The sequence below is a fragment of the Hyla sarda genome, unplaced genomic scaffold (assembly GCF_029499605.1).
Source record: "Hyla sarda isolate aHylSar1 unplaced genomic scaffold, aHylSar1.hap1 scaffold_1292, whole genome shotgun sequence".
Lineage (NCBI taxonomy): Eukaryota > Metazoa > Chordata > Amphibia > Anura > Hylidae > Hyla > Hyla sarda.
The window spans coordinates 69,555-93,053 of record NW_026607915.1 but is presented as its reverse complement, the minus strand read 5'-3'; the positions used below and the strand labels follow the sequence as shown (position 1 = coordinate 93,053).

Below are 23,499 nucleotides of genomic sequence, written 5' to 3'. Positions count from 1 at the left end.
GGGCCCATTGCACTCCCACGGGGCCTTTTTAAATGCAATCCATAACCCGGATTTGCCAGGAACCCTTCTTACTCCTCCTACTTGCATGTGACACTGGGCTTAGGATCTGCATAGGAAACACACACACAAGCACACACCTACCTTTGTTGCCTGCAGATGCCTCCTTGGCTGTCCCCAAACGGTATCAAACCAACACCCACGGGAAGCTGTAAGCATAGAGGACATGCCTGCACCCCATTGGACTTACCTGTGTGGGTTAAACCCGGGTTATTTGACAACCTATGGCGGTGATGGTTCTGCTCAGGCAGAGCAGTGCTGATGCTCCTCATAAAGCTGTCGCTGCTGTGAAGGTTCTAGGTGACATCACAAATCCCTATGGTTACATACACAACAAAGCTGGGTTGTTGTTGTTTACACTCTGCAAGGCCTGTGGAAGTGAGTGACATCATAGCACTGTAGTTCTGAGGGTTCTAGATGGATGCAACAATCTCCTGTTGCTTCTATGAAGGCCATAATAGACGACATCACCAAACAGCTCCATAGTCACATACACAGCAAAGGAGAGATGTTGTTTACACCTAGTGATGTCAGTGGTATTGAGTGACATCACAGCACAGTGCTAAGGCTCCTGGGCCTGGACACAGCAGCGGCTGCAATATCTCAACGGAGAATACGTTTATATATATGTGTGTGTGTGCGCGTATATATATATATATATATATATATATATATATATATATATATATTTCTCCGCCGAAATCACTTTTAAACCCATTTCCACCTTTTTTTACCTTCTCTTCCTCTTACTTTTTTTTCACGTTTTTTTACGTTTTTCTCCTTTTCGCCTCTTTTCTGGGCGTATTATTCTTCTTTTTCTTCTTTTTTTTCGTCTAATGCATACCCCATCAGTGCAGCAATGCTTATTCAATACCGCCAGCAGATGGAGACACTGGGGGATAATTTTCTAAGGATTTATACTGATTTTTCCTGTCTGAATTTGTCGCACAGAAAGTTGCAGGCCAAATATGTGTGACATTTCTGCGACTTTAGCTTCTAGAGCATTTTTACAACATTATACATAGGTGCTGAATACCTAAAAAGCGACTGTTCAGCGACAGACAAGTCGCATCGGCTGAAAGTAGGCCAGAATGTCAGTCCATGTTGGAGCAGGTTTAGATACAGTCTAAAGTATAGATCTCAAAGTCTGTGCACAGAATTTAGCAAGGGCCTCGCACCTTCTGATGCATCAGGTAGGTGCACAATAGCATAGCCTAACCCTCTGTACTTTGGTCTATATTGATGCGGGACATAGACAGCCAGCTGATGACCAATCCATTAGTGCAATGGATGGCTGGAAGCATTTGTCTTTGCCTTTGCAATACCACAGAAGCAATGCATGGTCAATGTACAGCAATGACACACCTGTGTGAACAGCCAGGAGACCCCCCCCCCCCCATGTTATGTTACATAGTTACATAGTTAGTACGGTCGAAAAAAGACATATGTCCATCAAGTTCAACCAGGGAATTAAGGGGTAGGGGTGTGGCGCGATATTGGGGAAGGGATGAGATTTTATATTTCTTCATAAGCATTAATCTTATTTTGTCAATTAGGAACATTCAGCACCCACCCGCTATCAAGGCAGCTGCCTATCATGTCATGCCCTACCTGCACAGGTGTGCTGGCTACTCAAATGATCCAATTAAGGAGGCCATTTAATCAGCAGCAGCAGAAGTCCTGTGCCTGGACGCTCCAACAGCGGCCAGACACAAGCAGAAGCAGAAGCAGCAGAAGCAGCAGCAGCACCACCTTTTGTTTTTTGGCTGCAGCAGCAGCAAGGCCCACAGGGCTGGCTAGCTGGCTAGCCAGCAAGCAGGTAGCAATGAAAGTAGGAATCTTTCTTTTTAACCCTGTAAGGGGGTGGTGCACTGTACCCGAAGATACTGCCATATCGGGTCAATGCATAGGGCGACGGAAGCAAGCTTCGAAATCGGCCCCCGTTCTCAAAAATCCATTTAATATATGGTCCCCAGATAGGGGACGTATCAGATATTAAACTGATAAGAACAGATTTTTTTTTTTTTTAACTTGACTACCCTTACGGGGGCAACTTTATTAAAAATTAAATAATATTAACAAAGTTGTGCAAATATGTCAATAAATACAGTTACATATAAATAACATATTTACAACATATTAAAACATAAAATGGGCACTTGGTGGCTTTACAAGATAGAATTCCATTCTTTTAAAAACCATTTTCTAGATAAAAGCGGAAATCTCTTCTTGTCTAAAAGATAGTACTGGTACATTTCATAAAAACAGATAGATAAAATGTCCTTCACAGATAAAACCTCATGCTTGAACAATAAAATATTCCTGGCCTTCCACAGAGCTGCCTTCACACAGTTTATGATCTTCCATGCAATAGTCTCTTGAGTCCGTGTTGGGCATTCCAGGCAACCATAAAAAACCACTGCAATATTTAAGTCTTTTAGTCCAGTTATCCTTTTTACCAGAGGGAGTATCTTTGTCCATATTTTCTGCGAGTAAAAACAAGTCCATATTAGATGGTGCACGGTCTCCTCTTGTCGGCATCCCTCCCTCGGGCAGGTTGCAGAGTTGGATAATCCTCTTCGGTGCTGGAATGCCCGGCATGGAAGACACTCGTGTGCGCAGCTCCAGGCCAGGTCCTTCTGTGAATTAAAAAGATAATTAATACTCAACATCTTCCAAATCTGTATACACTTCTGTTTGTTAAAATTTTTGATGGGAGTCACGGTACTGGTTTCTTTTATTTCCTTTAGTAGTTTTTTGCTATTGCACAGATCCTGAACACTTTTACCTTTAAAATTATATAAGTTTAAAATTTTTCCTAAAATCATGTATTGAGGGGGTAAATTCAAAGAATAAGGGCAACCTAAAACTGTAGAAAACCAGCCGTTCCTCCGCATAAAATAACCAGTATTAAAACGAACAAAATAAGACCAGTAGCTATCTTTAAAAACAGTAGTAAAACACATGCTAAAAAACTTTATTAAAAGGAAAGCTTTAAAATCTGGAAAATCCTTACCGCCCCTGGAGTTCGGTTTTATCACAATTTGTCTCTTTAATTTTTCGCTCTTAGAACTCCAAAAGAAAGTAAAACAAGCTTTTGTTATTTTCTTTAGAACCATTTCGGGGGGTGGGAAAACCAGACTTAAATACAATAAAATAGGTAAAAGCACCATTTTTGTAATTAAAACCTTCCCTTCCATTGTAAGTTCTCGCATGTTCCACATACATATTTTCTTATTTATTTTTTGAGCCACCAAGTCCCAGCTATTAAAACCATTATTAGACTCGTCAAAGGAGACACCTAAAATCTGCACCGACTCAGACACAGGGACGGGCACATCATACAAAGGCATTCCGCCTATGTTTAAAATGTTACTTTTGTTAAAATTGACTTTAAAACCGGAGGCACAATTAAAATATTGAATCTGTTTTAGCGTCTTCTGAAGCGATGGGGTGTCCCTGCAAAACACCGCAACATCGTCCATGTACCCCACTACCTTCGCCTCTAGTCCCCCTCCTCCTGGCAGGGGGACTCCATGGATCTGCTTATCCTTTCGTATTGTACATAAAAGAGGCTCTATTGCGCAAATGAAGAGTAGTGGGGACAAGGGACACCCCTGCTTCACTCCGGAATTTAAAATCACGCCCTGTGTCTTAAAACCATTTACTAAAATTTTACTAGTACAGTTATCATAAAAAGCTCTAAGAGACAATAAAAAGCCATCAGGTATACCCATTTTCTCTAAAACCTTAAAAAGATAAAAATGTGACACCCTGTCGAAAGCTTTTTCAAAATCTATGGATAAAACCGCCAGCTTTCCTTTTCTTAATTTGGTGTCGCTAATTACATCCTTTAAAAGGTTTAGGTTCTCCCATAAACTCCTCCCAGGCACCCCACAGACTTGGTTTGTATGAATTATTTTATGGATTACGTTCTTTAAGCGGTTAGCACACAGTTTCGCCATTATTTTATAGTCGCAGTTCAGAAGGGTGATTGGTCTCCAGTTTTTGAGTTCCGACCGGTCTCCCTTTTTGAATAGCAGGGAGACATCACCCTTCTTCCATGAGCCTGGGAGGATTTTAGACTTAAAGACTTCCGTAAAAAGGGAGAACAAATCTTCTTTTAAAATACCATAAAAAGTAACATAAAATTCAATGGGTATACCATCCGGCCCAGGCACTTTACCTGTTTTAAAACTCTTGACGGTCTCTAAAATCTCCTGCTCTGAAATATTCTGCAATAAAAAAGACTGTGAGACAGGATCTAAAAAATTGGTGATCTCCTTTAACGAGTCATTCATAAAACATTCATCAATGTGTTTTACATTAAAAAGATCCGCATAAAACTCTTGCACCTTTTTTAAAATACCCTGTACATCATTCACTCCTTCAATGTTTTCTATTAACCTTCTATTTTCATGTATTTTCTTAAAAAAATACCTGGAGCAGGTCTCGTTTTCCTCAAGATGCTGTATTCGAGACCTAAAGATAATTTCTTTTCCTTTCTGCTCCAGGCACTTAGTTATTTCTTTTTTAAGATCATGTACCTCCTTCTCCACCTCCATCCCATGTGCTCTGAATTTGTACAGGGTTTGCAGACGAGTATTTAGGATATTATAAAATTCACGTTTTTCTTTAGCTTTCCTAACCCCAACACGGATAAAAAATTCTTTTATTTTTAGTTTCATTTTTTCCCACCAGATACTGGTGGGAGTGTTGGGGTCTTTTACTCGTCTGCATTCCTTGTAAAAGGTGATAAAATCTGATAAAACCTGCGGATCTTCTAAAAGGGACACGTTTAACTTCCAGGCATTCCTACCAGTTCTCCTTTTAAAATCACTTTTAACTTTAAAATACAATAATTTATGGTCAGAAAAAACATTGGTAAAAAGATCACAGTTAAAAGGCAGTACTTGATAAGAACAAAAAATAAAATCTATCCTGGAGCTACAGCTTGCATTGCTCCAGGTAACACCGTCTTCCTCTGGTACGTTAAAATTACATTTTTTAAAAACATCAGTGAGATTAAAATCTAAAATCAAGTTTTTTAACATAAAAGACGTCTTATCATAGTTCCTACTCACTGCGTTCGAAAAACGGCGTTCTCCCCTTAAAATACAATTAAAATCACCTGATAAAACAAGAGGACTAGAATTGTTAATAAAAAGGGGTAAAATCTCCAACATTTTTATTCTTTCATTCTTATCAGGAGAACCATAAAAATTTAAAAACTGCCATTTAATACCATTAATAAAAGCGCTGACCAATAAAATTCTGCCTGGTAAAATTTCGTTAAAACTCTCAATTAAAACGTTCCCTTTAAAAAGTATGGCGACCCCTGCTGATCTGGACTCATTTGATCCAGACCAGACTGATGGACCGTGCACCCAATCATCTTCATATTCTTTATAATTTAATCTGTGCGGGATGCCACATTCCTGCAGGAAAAGGACGGAAGCAGCAAAAACCGACAAGTAATTAAATAGGGCAACCCTTCTTACTCTGGCGCTCACACTTCTCACGTTCAAGGACAGACCGGACAACTCAGCCATGGGAATGTACAAGAAAACGTCTTACACCTCTGATTCCCCCTCCGAAGCCTCATACCCCCCAAAATCTGACTCAACTGTACGCATAGAGGAAGCAGGAGAGGAGGCACCATCACTCAGCCGACCCCCCTCCTCCATCATGATTGAGGCATAGTTGTTCTCGGGCATCCTGGCAATCAGGGCTCCAGACTCATTGGGTTCTTCCACCTCTTGCCCCTCCATAGGGGTCGGGTGTTCACTTAGTTCCGTCTCTGGTACCTCAGAGACGGTCACCCCTGAAACCTCCTCCTGGCAGGGAGGAGGGGGGGTATCCCCTATGGGGACCTGTGGAGGAACGTCACTTGGGTTCCCTGCATCCGCAGGTACTTCCATCGGCTCCCCCTGGACCGCCTCCGAATAGAGTCTTCTGGAGCCCCTCCGCCTTTTAACCTTCACCTCTCCACCCGGATCATCGCTCTCAGGGGGACCCTGAGCCAGAGGTTGCTGAGGAGCGGATTCGGCCGCCGTCCGCTCCTCTCTTAACCCAGCATGCTCCTGGGGGCCAGTTTTTTCACCACTTGCACGTTTTTTGGCCATCCTCTGCTCTTTAGGGTCCCCTCCTTTTGACTGAGGGGGGTCTTTCTCCTTCTCCATCTCACCGCTTACCTCTTGTGGGGGGGTAATCACTGGCTCTGCTTGCCTCGGCTGGTGTCCCGGTTGCTGTCCTTGCTGCCTCCAGGGTTGCCACTGCTGCTCCGTCCTATGTCTGTGGGGACAAGAGGAGAAAAGGTGACCGAATTGTTGACAGAAATTGCACCTCCCTCCTCTTGTGCATTTCTCTGTCTCGTGCTGTGTGCTACCACATTTTTTGCATGTACTTTCACAGTTTTCTTTTGTGTGTCCATATCTGTGACACTTCCTGCAGTAGCTTGGCATCCCCGCATAAAAGAGGTCGCCACACATATTATTTATTTTAAAACGAGCTGGTGGTAGTTGAATTCCCCCTGGCAATCTGTCATCTTTTTTGCATGTAACCTGAAATCTCCACTTAGATGTCCAGATGCCACAGCTGTTCATGATTTTTCCTCTGCACTCAACCTTACTAAAATAGACTTGTAAAAACAACTCAACATCGTGTAGGTTGGCGAAAGGGGAATACATCTTTACTACCACCAGCTTAATATCGTCTAGAACGTGCTCAATAATCCGGACACCCTGAAGCTTTTTGTCTTTACTCGCAGCAGCTCTGGTAACAAAATCTCTGTGGATGCCATTTTGTGTGAACGTCACATCAAAAATTTTACGCTTCGGGTAGTCCTGGATTGCCAATATCTCGCCCTTCTGTATTCCGAAAACTCCTCCGAGCACGTCCTCTACTACGAATTTCAAATCGTCCGCCCTTTTGGTATCATCCGTGAGAATGACTCTCACGGTGTTTTTGATCCTTGCGTATGCCGGCACAGAACCTGGATCCGGATCATCATCCATGGTTCTAACCTCTCTCCACCCGAAGGTCTTGAGAGGCGATCGCTACTCGTTACCCTGGGACTAGGCCCTCTCCCCAATAGCAACAAGTGGGTGAAGCCCAGGCAATAAACCTGGGCGATCCCACAAGGCCGAGGAGAGGGGTACCCGAGTACCTTCTGACCAGATCTCCTGTATTACTACACTTGATCTTAGCCAAAAGGCCGAGAAGCGATAACCGTGAAAGGGGCGGGCCCAACAAGGTGCCCTTCATGGGCACTATCACTGCTTGCTGTCAGGGAGGCTGCCAGACAATTTTCCATGCACACTCTGGGCTGGGGGGCAGTCAACCACCAGTACACACAGCAGAACCTAAACCCATACCATTATTGCTAAGCAGCAAGACAGGGGCCCATTGCACTCCCACGGGGCCTTTTTAAATGCAATCCATAACCCGGATTTGCCAGGAACCCTTCTTACTCCTCCTACTTGCATGTGACACTGGGCTTAGGATCTGCATAGGAAACACACACACAAGCACACACCTACCTTTGTTGCCTGCAGATGCCTCCTTGGCTGTCCCCAAACGGTATCAAACCAACACCCACGGGAAGCTGTAAGCATAGAGGACATGCCTGCACCCCATTGGACTTACCTGTGTGGGTTAAACCCGGGTTATTTGACAACCTATGGCGGTGATGGTTCTGCTCAGGCAGAGCAGTGCTGATGCTCCTCATAAAGCTGTCGCTGCTGTGAAGGTTCTAGGTGACATCACAAATCCCTATGGTTACATACACAACAAAGCTGGGTTGTTGTTGTTTACACTCTGCAAGGCCTGTGGAAGTGAGTGACATCATAGCACTGTAGTTCTGAGGGTTCTAGATGGATGCAACAATCTCCTGTTGCTTCTATGAAGGCCATAATAGACGACATCACCAAACAGCTCCATAGTCACATACACAGCAAAGGAGAGATGTTGTTTACACCTAGTGATGTCAGTGGTATTGAGTGACATCACAGCACAGTGCTAAGGCTCCTGGGCCTGGACACAGCAGCGGCTGCAATATCTCAACGGAGAATACGTTTATATATATGTTTGTGTGTGCGCGTATATATATATATATATATATATATATATATATATATATATATTTCTCCGCCGAAATCACTTTTAAACCCATTTCCACCTTTTTTTCCCTTCTCTTCCTCTTACTTTTTTTTCACGTTTTTTTACGTTTTTCTCCTTTTCGCCTCTTTTCTGGGCGTATTATTCTTCTTTTTCTTCTTTTTTTTCGTCTAATGCATACCCCATCAGTGCAGCAATGCTTATTCAATACCGCCAGCAGATGGAGACACTGGGGGATAATTTTCTAAGGATTTATACTGATTTTTCCTGTCTGAATTTGTCGCACAGAAAGTTGCAGGCCAAATATGTGTGACATTTCTGCGACTTTAGCTTCTAGAGCATTTTTACAACATTATACATAGGTGCTGAATACATAAAAAGCGACTGTTCAGCGACAGACAAGTCGCATCGGCTGAAAGTAGGCCAGAATGTCAGTCCATGTTGGAGCAGGTTTAGATACAGTCTAAAGTATAGATCTCAAAGTCTGTGCACAGAATTTAGCAAGGGCCTCGCACCTTCTGATGCATCAGGTAGGTGCACAATAGCATAGCCTAACCCTCTGTACTTTGGTCTATATTGATGCGGGACATAGACAGCCAGCTGATGACCAATCCATTAGTGCAATGGATGGCTGGAAGCATTTGTCTTTGCCTTTGCAATACCACAGAAGCAATGCATGGTCAATGTACAGCAATGACACACCTGTGTGAACAGCCAGGAGACCCCCCCCCCCCCCCATGTTATGTTACATAGTTACATAGTTAGTACGGTCGAAAAAAGACATATGTCCATCAAGTTCAACCAGGGAATTAAGGGGTAGGGGTGTGGCGCGATATTGGGGAAGGGATGAGATTTTATATTTCTTCATAAGCATTAATCTTATTTTGTCAATTAGGAACATTCAGCACCCACCCGCTATCAAGGCAGCTGCCTATCATGTCATGCCCTACCTGCACAGGTGTGCTGGCTACTCAAATGATCCAATTAAGGAGGCCATTTAGTCAGCAGCAGCAGAAGTCCTGTGCCTGGACGCTCCAACAGCGGCCAGACACAAGCAGAAGCAGAAGCAGCAGAAGCAGCAGCAGCACCACCTTTTGTTTTTTGGCTGCAGCAGCAGCAAGGCCCACAGGGCTGGCTAGCTGGCTAGCCAGCAAGCAGGTAGCAATGAAAGTAGGAATCTTTCTTTTTAACCCTGTAAGGGGGTGGTGCACTGTACCCGAAGATACTGCCATATCGGGTCAATGCATAGGGCGACGGAAGCAAGCTTCGAAATCGGCCCCCGTTCTCAAAAATCCATTTAATATATGGTCCCCAGATAGGGGACGTATCAGATATTAAACTGATAAGAACAGATACTACACTTGATCTTAGCCAAAAGGCCGAGAAGCGATAACCGTGAAAGGGGCGGGCCCAACAAGGTGCCCTTCATGGGCACTATCACTGCTTGCTGTCAGGGAGGCTGCCAGACAATTTTCCATGCACACTCTGGGCTGGGGGGCAGTCAACCACCAGTACACACAGCAGAACCTAAACCCATACCATTATTGCTAAGCAGCAAGACAGGGGCCCATTGCACTCCCACGGGGCCTTTTTAAATGCAATCCATAACCCGGATTTGCCAGGAACCCTTCTTACTCCTCCTACTTGCATGTGACACTGGGCTTAGGATCTGCATAGGAAACACACACACAAGCACACACCTACCTTTGTTGCCTGCAGATGCCTCCTTGGCTGTCCCCAAACGGTATCAAACCAACACCCACGGGAAGCTGTAAGCATAGAGGACATGCCTGCACCCCATTGGACTTACCTGTGTGGGTTAAACCCGGGTTATTTGACAACCTATGGCGGTGATGGTTCTGCTCAGGCAGAGCAGTGCTGATGCTCCTCATAAAGCTGTCGCTGCTGTGAAGGTTCTAGGTGACATCACAAATCCCTATGGTTACATACACAACAAAGCTGGGTTGTTGTTGTTTACACTCTGCAAGGCCTGTGGAAGTGAGTGACATCATAGCACTGTAGTTCTGAGGGTTCTAGATGGATGCAACAATCTCCTGTTGCTTCTATGAAGGCCATAATAGACGACATCACCAAACAGCTCCATAGTCACATACACAGCAAAGGAGAGATGTTGTTTACACCTAGTGATGTCAGTGGTATTGAGTGACATCACAGCACAGTGCTAAGGCTCCTGGGCCTGGACACAGCAGCGGCTGCAATATCTCAACGGAGAATACGTTTATATATATGTGTGTGTGTGCGCGTATATATATATATATATATATATATATATATATATTTCTCCGCCGAAATCACTTTTAAACCCATTTCCACCTTTTTTTCCCTTCTCTTCCTCTTACTTTTTTTTCACGTTTTTTTAAGTTTTTCTCCTTTTCGCCTCTTTTCTGGGCGTATTATTCTTCTTTTTCTTCTTTTTTTTCGTCTAATGCATACCCCATCAGTGCAGCAATGCTTATTCAATACCGCCAGCAGATGGAGACACTGGGGGATAATTTTCTAAGGATTTATACTGATTTTTCCTGTCTGAATTTGTCGCACAGAAAGTTGCAGGCCAAATATGTGTGACATTTCTGCGACTTTAGCTTCTAGAGCATTTTTACAACATTATACATAGGTGCTGAATACATAAAAAGCGACTGTTCAGCGACAGACAAGTCGCATCGGCTGAAAGTAGGCCAGAATGTCAGTCCATGTTGGAGCAGGTTTAGATACAGTCTAAAGTATAGATCTCAAAGTCTGTGCACAGAATTTAGCAAGGGCCTCGCACCTTCTGATGCATCAGGTAGGTGCACAATAGCATAGCCTAACCCTCTGTACTTTGGTCTATATTGATGCGGGACATAGACAGCCAGCTGATGACCAATCCATTAGTGCAATGGATGGCTGGAAGCATTTGTCTTTGCCTTTGCAATACCACAGAAGCAATGCATGGTCAATGTACAGCAATGACACACCTGTGTGAACAGCCAGGAGACCCCCCCCCCCCCCCATGTTATGTTACATAGTTACATAGTTAGTACGGTCGAAAAAAGACATATGTCCATCAAGTTCAACCAGGGAATTAAGGGGTAGGGGTGTGGCGCGATATTGGGGAAGGGATGAGATTTTATATTTCTTCATAAGCATTAATCTTATTTTGTCAATTAGGAACATTCAGCACCCACCCGCTATCAAGGCAGCTGCCTATCATGTCATGCCCTACCTGCACAGGTGTGCTGGCTACTCAAATGATCCAATTAAGGAGGCCATTTAGTCAGCAGCAGCAGAAGTCCTGTGCCTGGACGCTCCAACAGCGGCCAGACACAAGCAGAAGCAGAAGCAGCAGAAGCAGCAGCAGCACCACCTTTTGTTTTTTGGCTGCAGCAGCAGCAAGGCCCACAGGGCTGGCTAGCTGGCTAGCCAGCAAGCAGGTAGCAATGAAAGTAGGAATCTTTCTTTTTAACCCTGTAAGGGGGTGGTGCACTGTACCCGAAGATACTGCCATATCGGGTCAATGCATAGGGCGACGGAAGCAAGCTTCGAAATCGGCCCCCGTTCTCAAAAATCCATTTAATATATGGTCCCCAGATAGGGGACGTATCAGATATTAAACTGATAAGAACAGATACTACACTTGATCTTAGCCAAAAGGCCGAGAAGCGATAACCGTGAAAGGGGCGGGCCCAACAAGGTGCCCTTCATGGGCACTATCACTGCTTGCTGTCAGGGAGGCTGCCAGACAATTTTCCATGCACACTCTGGGCTGGGGGGCAGTCAACCACCAGTACACACAGCAGAACCTAAACCCATACCATTATTGCTAAGCAGCAAGACAGGGGCCCATTGCACTCCCACGGGGCCTTTTTAAATGCAATCCATAACCCGGATTTGCCAGGAACCCTTCTTACTCCTCCTACTTGCATGTGACACTGGGCTTAGGATCTGCATAGGAAACACACACACAAGCACACACCTACCTTTGTTGCCTGCAGATGCCTCCTTGGCTGTCCCCAAACGGTATCAAACCAACACCCACGGGAAGCTGTAAGCATAGAGGACATGCCTGCACCCCATTGGACTTACCTGTGTGGGTTAAACCCGGGTTATTTGACAACCTATGGCGGTGATGGTTCTGCTCAGGCAGAGCAGTGCTGATGCTCCTCATAAAGCTGTCGCTGCTGTGAAGGTTCTAGGTGACATCACAAATCCCTATGGTTACATACACAACAAAGCTGGGTTGTTGTTGTTTACACTCTGCAAGGCCTGTGGAAGTGAGTGACATCATAGCACTGTAGTTCTGAGGGTTCTAGATGGATGCAACAATCTCCTGTTGCTTCTATGAAGGCCATAATAGACGACATCACCAAACAGCTCCATAGTCACATACACAGCAAAGGAGAGATGTTGTTTACACCTAGTGATGTCAGTGGTATTGAGTGACATCACAGCACAGTGCTAAGGCTCCTGGGCCTGGACACAGCAGCGGCTGCAATATCTCAACGGAGAATACGTTTATATATATGTGTGTGTGTGCGCGTATATATATATATATATATATATATATATATATATATATATATATATTTCTCCGCCGAAATCACTTTTAAACCCATTTCCACCTTTTTTTCCCTTCTCTTCCTCTTACTTTTTTTTCACGTTTTTTTACGTTTTTCTCCTTTTCGCCTCTTTTCTGGGCGTATTATTCTTCTTTTTCTTCTTTTTTTTCGTCTAATGCATACCCCATCAGTGCAGCAATGCTTATTCAATACCGCCAGCAGATGGAGACACTGGGGGATAATTTTCTAAGGATTTATACTGATTTTTCCTGTCTGAATTTGTCGCACAGAAAGTTGCAGGCCAAATATGTGTGACATTTCTGCGACTTTAGCTTCTAGAGCATTTTTACAACATTATACATAGGTGCTGAATACATAAAAAGCGACTGTTCAGCGACAGACAAGTCGCATCGGCTGAAAGTAGGCCAGAATGTCAGTCCATGTTGGAGCAGGTTTAGATACAGTCTAAAGTATAGATCTCAAAGTCTGTGCACAGAATTTAGCAAGGGCCTCGCACCTTCTGATGCATCAGGTAGGTGCACAATAGCATAGCCTAACCCTCTGTACTTTGGTCTATATTGATGCGGGACATAGACAGCCAGCTGATGACCAATCCATTAGTGCAATGGATGGCTGGAAGCATTTGTCTTTGCCTTTGCAATACCACAGAAGCAATGCATGGTCAATGTACAGCAATGACACACCTGTGTGAACAGCCAGGAGACCCCCCCCCCCCCCCATGTTATGTTACATAGTTACATAGTTAGTACGGTCGAAAAAAGACATATGTCCATCAAGTTCAACCAGGGAATTAAGGGGTAGGGGTGTGGCGCGATATTGGGGAAGGGATGAGATTTTATATTTCTTCATAAGCATTAATCTTATTTTGTCAATTAGGAACATTCAGCACCCACCCGCTATCAAGGCAGCTGCCTATCATGTCATGCCCTACCTGCACAGGTGTGCTGGCTACTCAAATGATCCAATTAAGGAGGCCATTTAGTCAGCAGCAGCAGAAGTCCTGTGCCTGGACGCTCCAACAGCGGCCAGACACAAGCAGAAGCAGAAGCAGCAGAAGCAGCAGCAGCACCACCTTTTGTTTTTTGGCTGCAGCAGCAGCAAGGCCCACAGGGCTGGCTAGCTGGCTAGCCAGCAAGCAGGTAGCAATGAAAGTAGGAATCTTTCTTTTTAACCCTGTAAGGGGGTGGTGCACTGTACCCGAAGATACTGCCATATCGGGTCAATGCATAGGGCGACGGAAGCAAGCTTCGAAATCGGCCCCCGTTCTCAAAAATCCATTTAATATATGGTCCCCAGATAGGGGACGTATCAGATATTAAACTGATAAGAACAGATACTACACTTGATCTTAGCCAAAAGGCCGAGAAGCGATAACCGTGAAAGGGGCGGGCCCAACAAGGTGCCCTTCATGGGCACTATCACTGCTTGCTGTCAGGGAGGCTGCCAGACAATTTTCCATGCACACTCTGGGCTGGGGGGCAGTCAACCACCAGTACACACAGCAGAACCTAAACCCATACCATTATTGCTAAGCAGCAAGACAGGGGCCCATTGCACTCCCACGGGGCCTTTTTAAATGCAATCCATAACCCGGATTTGCCAGGAACCCTTCTTACTCCTCCTACTTGCATGTGACACTGGGCTTAGGATCTGCATAGGAAACACACACACAAGCACACACCTACCTTTGTTGCCTGCAGATGCCTCCTTGGCTGTCCCCAAACGGTATCAAACCAACACCCACGGGAAGCTGTAAGCATAGAGGACATGCCTGCACCCCATTGGACTTACCTGTGTGGGTTAAACCCGGGTTATTTGACAACCTATGGCGGTGATGGTTCTGCTCAGGCAGAGCAGTGCTGATGCTCCTCATAAAGCTGTCGCTGCTGTGAAGGTTCTAGGTGACATCACAAATCCCTATGGTTACATACACAACAAAGCTGGGTTGTTGTTGTTTACACTCTGCAAGGCCTGTGGAAGTGAGTGACATCATAGCACTGTAGTTCTGAGGGTTCTAGATGGATGCAACAATCTCCTGTTGCTTCTATGAAGGCCATAATAGACGACATCACCAAACAGCTCCATAGTCACATACACAGCAAAGGAGAGATGTTGTTTACACCTAGTGATGTCAGTGGTATTGAGTGACATCACAGCACAGTGCTAAGGCTCCTGGGCCTGGACACAGCAGCGGCTGCAATATCTCAACGGAGAATACGTTTATATATATGTGTGTGTGTGCGCGTATATATATATATATATATATATATATATATATATATATTTCTCCGCCGAAATCACTTTTAAACCCATTTCCACCTTTTTTTCCCTTCTCTTCCTCTTACTTTTTTTTCACGTTTTTTTAAGTTTTTCTCCTTTTCGCCTCTTTTCTGGGCGTATTATTCTTCTTTTTCTTCTTTTTTTTCGTCTAATGCATACCCCATCAGTGCAGCAATGCTTATTCAATACCGCCAGCAGATGGAGACACTGGGGGATAATTTTCTAAGGATTTATACTGATTTTTCCTGTCTGAATTTGTCGCACAGAAAGTTGCAGGCCAAATATGTGTGACATTTCTGCGACTTTAGCTTCTAGAGCATTTTTACAACATTATACATAGGTGCTGAATACATAAAAAGCGACTGTTCAGCGACAGACAAGTCGCATCGGCTGAAAGTAGGCCAGAATGTCAGTCCATGTTGGAGCAGGTTTAGATACAGTCTAAAGTATAGATCTCAAAGTCTGTGCACAGAATTTAGCAAGGGCCTCGCACCTTCTGATGCATCAGGTAGGTGCACAATAGCATAGCCTAACCCTCTGTACTTTGGTCTATATTGATGCGGGACATAGACAGCCAGCTGATGACCAATCCATTAGTGCAATGGATGGCTGGAAGCATTTGTCTTTGCCTTTGCAATACCACAGAAGCAATGCATGGTCAATGTACAGCAATGACACACCTGTGTGAACAGCCAGGAGACCCCCCCCCCCCCCCATGTTATGTTACATAGTTACATAGTTAGTACGGTCGAAAAAAGACATATGTCCATCAAGTTCAACCAGGGAATTAAGGGGTAGGGGTGTGGCGCGATATTGGGGAAGGGATGAGATTTTATATTTCTTCATAAGCATTAATCTTATTTTGTCAATTAGGAACATTCAGCACCCACCCGCTATCAAGGCAGCTGCCTATCATGTCATGCCCTACCTGCACAGGTGTGCTGGCTACTCAAATGATCCAATTAAGGAGGCCATTTAGTCAGCAGCAGCAGAAGTCCTGTGCCTGGACGCTCCAACAGCGGCCAGACACAAGCAGAAGCAGAAGCAGCAGAAGCAGCAGCAGCACCACCTTTTGTTTTTTGGCTGCAGCAGCAGCAAGGCCCACAGGGCTGGCTAGCTGGCTAGCCAGCAAGCAGGTAGCAATGAAAGTAGGAATCTTTCTTTTTAACCCTGTAAGGGGGTGGTGCACTGTACCCGAAGATACTGCCATATCGGGTCAATGCATAGGGCGACGGAAGCAAGCTTCGAAATCGGCCCCCGTTCTCAAAAATCCATTTAATATATGGTCCCCAGATAGGGGACGTATCAGATATTAAACTGATAAGAACAGATACTACACTTGATCTTAGCCAAAAGGCCGAGAAGCGATAACCGTGAAAGGGGCGGGCCCAACAAGGTGCCCTTCATGGGCACTATCACTGCTTGCTGTCAGGGAGGCTGCCAGACAATTTTCCATGCACACTCTGGGCTGGGGGGCAGTCAACCACCAGTACACACAGCAGAACCTAAACCCATACCATTATTGCTAAGCAGCAAGACAGGGGCCCATTGCACTCCCACGGGGCCTTTTTAAATGCAATCCATAACCCGGATTTGCCAGGAACCCTTCTTACTCCTCCTACTTGCATGTGACACTGGGCTTAGGATCTGCATAGGAAACACACACACAAGCACACACCTACCTTTGTTGCCTGCAGATGCCTCCTTGGCTGTCCCCAAACGGTATCAAACCAACACCCACGGGAAGCTGTAAGCATAGAGGACATGCCTGCACCCCATTGGACTTACCTGTGTGGGTTAAACCCGGGTTATTTGACAACCTATGGCGGTGATGGTTCTGCTCAGGCAGAGCAGTGCTGATGCTCCTCATAAAGCTGTCGCTGCTGTGAAGGTTCTAGGTGACATCACAAATCCCTATGGTTACATACACAACAAAGCTGGGTTGTTGTTGTTTACACTCTGCAAGGCCTGTGGAAGTGAGTGACATCATAGCACTGTAGTTCTGAGGGTTCTAGATGGATGCAACAATCTCCTGTTGCTTCTATGAAGGCCATAATAGACGACATCACCAAACAGCTCCATAGTCACATACACAGCAAAGGAGAGATGTTGTTTACACCTAGTGATGTCAGTGGTATTGAGTGACATCACAGCACAGTGCTAAGGCTCCTGGGCCTGGACACAGCAGCGGCTGCAATATCTCAACGGAGAATACGTTTATATATATGTGTGTGTGTGCGCGTATATATATATATATATATATATATATATATATATATTTCTCCGCCGAAATCACTTTTAAACCCATTTCCACCTTTTTTTCCCTTCTCTTCCTCTTACTTTTTTTTCACGTTTTTTTACGTTTTTCTCCTTTTCGCCTCTTTTCTGGGCGTATTATTCTTCTTTTTCTTATTTTTTTTCGTCTAATGCATACCCCATCAGTGCAGCAATGCTTATTCAATACCGCCAGCAGATGGAGACACTGGGGGATAATTTTCTAAGGATTTATACTGATTTTTCCTGTCTGAATTTGTCGCACAGAAAGTTGCAGGCCAAATATGTGTGACATTTCTGCGACTTTAGCTTCTAGAGCATTTTTACAACATTATACATAGGTGCTGAATACATAAAAAGCGACTGTTCAGCGACAGACAAGTCGCATCGGCTGAAAGTAGGCCAGAATGTCAGTCCATGTTGGAGCAGGTTTAGATACAGTCTAAAGTATAGATCTCAAAGTCTGTGCACAGAATTTAGCAAGGGCCTCGCACCTTCTGATGCATCAGGTAGGTGCACAATAGCATAGCCTAACCCTCTGTACTTTGGTCTATATTGATGCGGGACATAGACAGCCAGCTGATGACCAATCCATTAGTGCAATGGATGGCTGGAAGCATTTGTCTTTGCCTTTGCAATACCACAGAAGCAATGCATGGTCAATGTACAGCAATGACACACCTGTGTGAACAGCCAGGAGACCCCCCCCCCCCCCATGTTATGTTACATAGTTACATAGTTAGTACGGTCGAAAAAAGACATATGTCCATCAAGTTCAACCAGGGAATTAAGGGGTAGGGGTGTGGCGCGATATTGGGGAAGGGATGAGATTTTATATTTCTTCATAAGCATTAATCTTATTTTGTCAATTAGGAACATTCAGCACCCACCCGCTATCAAGGCAGCTGCCTATCATGTCATGCCCTACCTGCACAGGTGTGCTGGCTACTCAAATGATCCAATTAAGGAGGCCATTTAGTCAGCAGCAGCAGAAGTCCTGTGCCTGGACGCTCCAACAGCGGCCAGACACAAGCAGAAGCAGAAGCAGCAGAAGCAGCAGCAGCACCACCTTTTGTTTTTTGGCTGCAGCAGCAGCAAGGCCCACAGGGCTGGCTAGCTGGCTAGCCAGCAAGCAGGTAGCAATGAAAGTAGGAATCTTTCTTTTTAACCCTGTAAGGGGGTGGTGCACTGTACCCGAAGATACTGCCATATCGGGTCAATGCATAGGGCGACGGAAGCAAGCTTCGAAATCGGCCCCCGTTCTCAAAAATCCATTTAATATATGGTCCCCAGATAGGGGACGTATCAGATATTAAACTGATAAGAACAGATACTACACTTGATCTTAGCCAAAAGGCCGAGAAGCGATAACCGTGAAAGGGGCGGGCCCAACAAGGTGCCCTTCATGGGCACTATCACTGCTTGCTGTCAGGGAGGCTGCCAGACAATTTTCCATGCACACTCTGGGCTGGGGGGCAGTCAACCACCAGTACACACAGCAGAACCTAAACCCATACCATTATTGCTAAGCAGCAAGACAGGGGCCCATTGCACTCCCACGGGGCCTTTTTAAATGCAATCCATAACCCGGATTTGCCAGGAACCCTTCTTACTCCTCCTACTTGCATGTGACACTGGGCTTAGGATCTGCATAGGAAACACACACACAAGCACACACCTACCTTTGTTGCCTGCAGATGCCTCCTTGGCTGTCCCCAAACGGTATCAAACCAACACCCACGGGAAGCTGTAAGCATAGAGGACATGCCTGCACCCCATTGGACTTACCTGTGTGGGTTAAACCCGGGTTATTTGACAACCTATGGCGGTGATGGTTCTGCTCAGGCAGAGCAGTGCTGATGCTCCTCATAAAGCTGTCGCTGCTGTGAAGGTTCTAGGTGACATCACAAATCCCTATGGTTACATACACAACAAAGCTGGGTTGTTGTTGTTTACACTCTGCAAGGCCTGTGGAAGTGAGTGACATCATAGCACTGTAGTTCTGAGGGTTCTAGATGGATGCAACAATCTCCTGTTGCTTCTATGAAGGCCATAATAGACGACATCACCAAACAGCTCCATAGTCACATACACAGCAAAGGAGAGATGTTGTTTACACCTAGTGATGTCAGTGGTATTGAGTGACATCACAGCACAGTGCTAAGGCTCCTGGGCCTGGACACAGCAGCGGCTGCAATATCTCAACGGAGAATACGTTTATATATATGTGTGTGTGTGCGCGCGCGTATATATATATATATATATATATATATATATATATATATATATATTTCTCCGCCGAAATCACTTTTAAACCCATTTCCACCTTTTTTTCCCTTCTCTTCCTCTTACTTTTTTTTCACGTTTTTTTACGTTTTTCTCCTTTTCGCCTCTTTTCTGGGCGTATTATTCTTCTTTTTCTTCTTTTTTTTCGTCTAATGCATACCCCATCAGTGCAGCAATGCTTATTCAATACCGCCAGCAGATGGAGACACTGGGGGATAATTTTCTAAGGATTTATACTGATTTTTCCTGTCTGAATTTGTCGCACAGAAAGTTGCAGGCCAAATATGTGTGACATTTCTGCGACTTTAGCTTCTAGAGCATTTTTACAACATTATACATAGGTGCTGAATACATAAAAAGCGACTGTTCAGCGACAGACAAGTCGCATCGGCTGAAAGTAGGCCAGAATGTCAGTCCATGTTGGAGCAGGTTTAGATACAGTCTAAAGTATAGATCTCAAAGTCTGTGCACAGAATTTAGCAAGGGCCTCGCACCTTCTGATGCATCAGGTAGGTGCACAATAGCATAGCCTAACCCTCTGTACTTTGGTCTATATTGATGCGGGACATAGACAGCCAGCTGATGACCAATCCATTAGTGCAATGGATGGCTGGAAGCATTTGTCTTTGCCTTTGCAATACCACAGAAGCAATGCATGGTCAATGTACAGCAATGACACACCTGTGTGAACAGCCAGGAGACCCCCCCCCCCATGTTATGTTACATAGTTACATAGTTAGTACGGTCGAAAAAAGACATATGTCCATCAAGTTCAACCAGGGAATTAAGGGGTAGGGGTGTGGCGCGATATTGGGGAAGGGATGAGATTTTATATTTCTTCATAAGCATTAATCTTATTTTGTCAATTAGGAACATTCAGCACCCACCCGCTATCAAGGCAGCTGCCTATCATGTCATGCCCTACCTGCACAGGTGTGCTGGCTACTCAAATGATCCAATTAAGGAGGCCATTTAGTCAGCAGCAGCAGAAGTCCTGTGCCTGGACGCTCCAACAGCGGCCAGACACAAGCAGAAGCAGAAGCAGCAGAAGCAGCAGCAGCACCACCTTTTGTTTTTTGGCTGCAGCAGCAGCAAGGCCCACAGGGCTGGCTAGCTGGCTAGCCAGCAAGCAGGTAGCAATGAAAGTAGGAATCTTTCTTTTTAACCCTGTAAGGGGGTGGTGCACTGTACCCGAAGATACTGCCATATCGGGTCAATGCATAGGGCGACGGAAGCAAGCTTCGAAATCGGCCCCCGTTCTCAAAAATCCATTTAATATATGGTCCCCAGATAGGGGACGTATCAGATATTAAACTGATAAGAACAGATACTACACTTGATCTTAGCCAAAAGGCCGAGAAGCGATAACCGTGAAAGGGGCGGGCCCAACAAGGTGCCCTTCATGGGCACTATCACTGCTTGCTGTCAGGGAGGCTGCCAGACAATTTTCCATGCACACTCTGGGCTGGGGGGCAGTCAACCACCAGTACACACAGCAGAACCTAAACCCATACCATTATTGCTAAGCAGCAAGACAGGGGCCCATTGCACTCCCACGGGGCCTTTTTTTTTTTTTTTTAAACTTTATTTATAAATTTTCATATAACAAGAACAACAGTAAGGTCCTCAATATATAATGTATAAAACAAGGAATGAGAGACCACCAATACAATCATAATCATAATACATATATCATAATACACATATCAGAGTGAGATACATCGTGCATATACGATTAGCTAATCTACGACCCTAATTGAGGTCGAACAACTGTCCGTCCACTGGGACAGAGTAGCTATACGGCTATTAGAAGCCCCACACCTCTTCGCTATCAATCCCTCCAACACGAGGTTACTATGCACCTCCGCCAGAATGGCAGGAAGGCCCGGCACCTCAGTCGACTTCCACCTCCGAGCAATGTGAGCCCTCACAACTATCAGAATATGATATAAAATGGTCATATAATGCGGGGGAACTTGTTCTAGGGACAGGAATAGTAGTGCACTCTCTGGGCCCCATGAGAAGGGGCAGTCCACTAGGTTGTCCAATAACTTCTTAATTTCGGTCCAAAGAAGTGCAATTAACGGGCAAGTCCACCACACGTGTAGCAAGGTACCACTTTCCCGGTTACATCTCCAACACACTGGGGAGGTGGTAGGGTATATTTTAGCCAGACGAACCGGCGTGTAGTACCATCGGTATAGGAGCTTCCTAGAAGCTTCGAAATGATTAACACATTTAGAATATTTTTTGTGCATGTCAAAGACACAGCTCCACTGCTCAGCCGTGAATCTGCGCGCCAGGTCCTCCTCCCATCTGGACTTAAACGTACTGTCCATTTCCCCCTCCTCCTCAGTCAAAGCTACATAAGCAAGGGAGATACCCCTAGTAAAGGAGTCCCTGCACAGGAAATGATGTTCATACGCAGTGCGAGGCCGAGAGCTATCCCAAGGGAGAGACCTCAAAAAATGTCTAAGCCTCAAATATTTGTAAAAGTCTTTCTGTGATATAGAGAACATGCGTACAATATCAGTGAAAGGCATCAACCCATTAGCATCGCTAATCAATGCCACAGTGAGGATGCCCGCATCTATCCAGGGCTTAAAATCTATATCTAGAATATAGTCTCCTATAGCAGCTAAAGGGATATCCTTCACTCTAGGTGGACAAAGACTTTTAATTCGCGCCACCTTACTCCACAACCTGATAGCAGCCGCAATAGTAGAGAAAGGAGAAGAGGGAGCAAAGGTAGGGTTAAAGCGCAATGCCCAGAGAAAGTTATTAAAATTAGAAACATTGAGGACAGCAGCTTCAATATCTACCCACAGGGGGGGAGCGTCCTGCCACCACCATTTTTTAAGCTGATCGAGTAGAACAGCGTGATAGTACATTTTAAGGTTCGGCACCCCCATACCCCCCTCATGCACAGGGCGATACAATATATTCGCACCAACCCTAGGATGCTTACCATCCCAAATAAATCGTAAGAGCATTCTCTGTAGTTGTGAGAGGAAGGAGGCGGGCACTATCATCGGCAGGCATCTAAAAAAATATAAAATTTTAGGGAGCAGCATCATCTTAGCAGTGGCAACACGTCCCGCCCATGAGACAGGAAGCCTGGAGAAGTGATCAATTTCTTTGGTAAGCAGGGACCGCATAACAGCAAAATTAGAAGCAATTGTCTTATCAGGCAACGCAGTAAGGACTATGCCTAGGTAAGGAATCTGGTCAGTGACCCATTGAAAGGGATATTTAGCTTGTAGTACTCGCTGTTGCTCAGTGGGTATCTGCAATGGTAAGATACACGACTTTGTGGGGTTAATCTTATAAAAGCTAACTCGACTAAAGGCATCAATAATGTCCATAACTGGGCCTAAAGAACTCAGGGGGTTGGAGAGACTAATGATAACATCGTCGGCAAACAAGCCAATCCTGTGGTCTACTTTACCTATTTGAATGCCCGCAATGTCTGGGGAGTCCCTGATGGATTGAGCAAGCGGCTCCATAACTAAGGTAAATATAAGGGGGGACAGTGGGCACCCCTGTCTAGTCCCATTGCTAAGTGAGAAACTATTAGAAAGGGTACCCATCGTGTAAATTCTAGCAGATGGGAGCGTATATAGTGCCATAATGGCGGATTCCAAAGAGTGGGGAAAACCAAACTTACGCAGCACACTTCGCAAATATCCCCAGTGCACTCGATCGAACGCCTTCTCCGCATCAAGGGATAGCAAGAGAGAAGGCGTCCGATCGGAATGCGCTTTTGTGATGATGTCGAGAAAGCGTCTCGTACCATCCACCGTTTGACGACCCTTGACGAAGCCAACCTGGTCCCTGTGAATTAGGTCCGGCAAAACCCTATTCAACCTGGCAGCAAGAGCCAGGGCATACAATTTAATATCACTAT

The 23,499-nt window shown here is 45.0% G+C and overlaps 6 non-coding genes and 2 pseudogenes across 6 annotated transcripts; all 8 read right to left on the bottom strand.

Annotated features, from left to right (window-relative positions):
- Positions 1-1,918: 1,918 nt before the first annotated feature.
- Positions 1,919-2,126, bottom strand: LOC130304794 (U2 spliceosomal RNA; annotated as a pseudogene).
- Positions 2,127-7,152: 5,026 nt separating this feature from the next.
- Positions 7,153-7,285, bottom strand: LOC130304801 (U2 spliceosomal RNA; annotated as a pseudogene).
- A 2,090-nt stretch (positions 7,286-9,375) lies between these two features.
- On the bottom strand, positions 9,376-9,566 carry LOC130304785 (U2 spliceosomal RNA). The gene has a single exon (XR_008854505.1). It is a non-coding gene; the product is annotated as a U2 spliceosomal RNA (small nuclear RNA).
- A 2,082-nt stretch (positions 9,567-11,648) lies between these two features.
- Positions 11,649-11,839, bottom strand: LOC130304783 (U2 spliceosomal RNA). The gene has a single exon (XR_008854503.1). It is a non-coding gene; the product is annotated as a U2 spliceosomal RNA (small nuclear RNA).
- Positions 11,840-13,933: 2,094 nt separating this feature from the next.
- Positions 13,934-14,124, bottom strand: LOC130304782 (U2 spliceosomal RNA). Its single transcript, XR_008854502.1, has one exon. It is a non-coding gene; the product is annotated as a U2 spliceosomal RNA (small nuclear RNA).
- Positions 14,125-16,210: 2,086 nt separating this feature from the next.
- LOC130304781 (U2 spliceosomal RNA) lies at positions 16,211-16,401 on the bottom strand. The gene has a single exon (XR_008854501.1). It is a non-coding gene; the product is annotated as a U2 spliceosomal RNA (small nuclear RNA).
- Positions 16,402-18,484: 2,083 nt separating this feature from the next.
- On the bottom strand, positions 18,485-18,675 carry LOC130304780 (U2 spliceosomal RNA). The gene has a single exon (XR_008854500.1). It is a non-coding gene; the product is annotated as a U2 spliceosomal RNA (small nuclear RNA).
- A 2,092-nt stretch (positions 18,676-20,767) lies between these two features.
- Positions 20,768-20,958, bottom strand: LOC130304779 (U2 spliceosomal RNA). The gene has a single exon (XR_008854499.1). It is a non-coding gene; the product is annotated as a U2 spliceosomal RNA (small nuclear RNA).
- Positions 20,959-23,499: the final 2,541 nt, after the last annotated feature.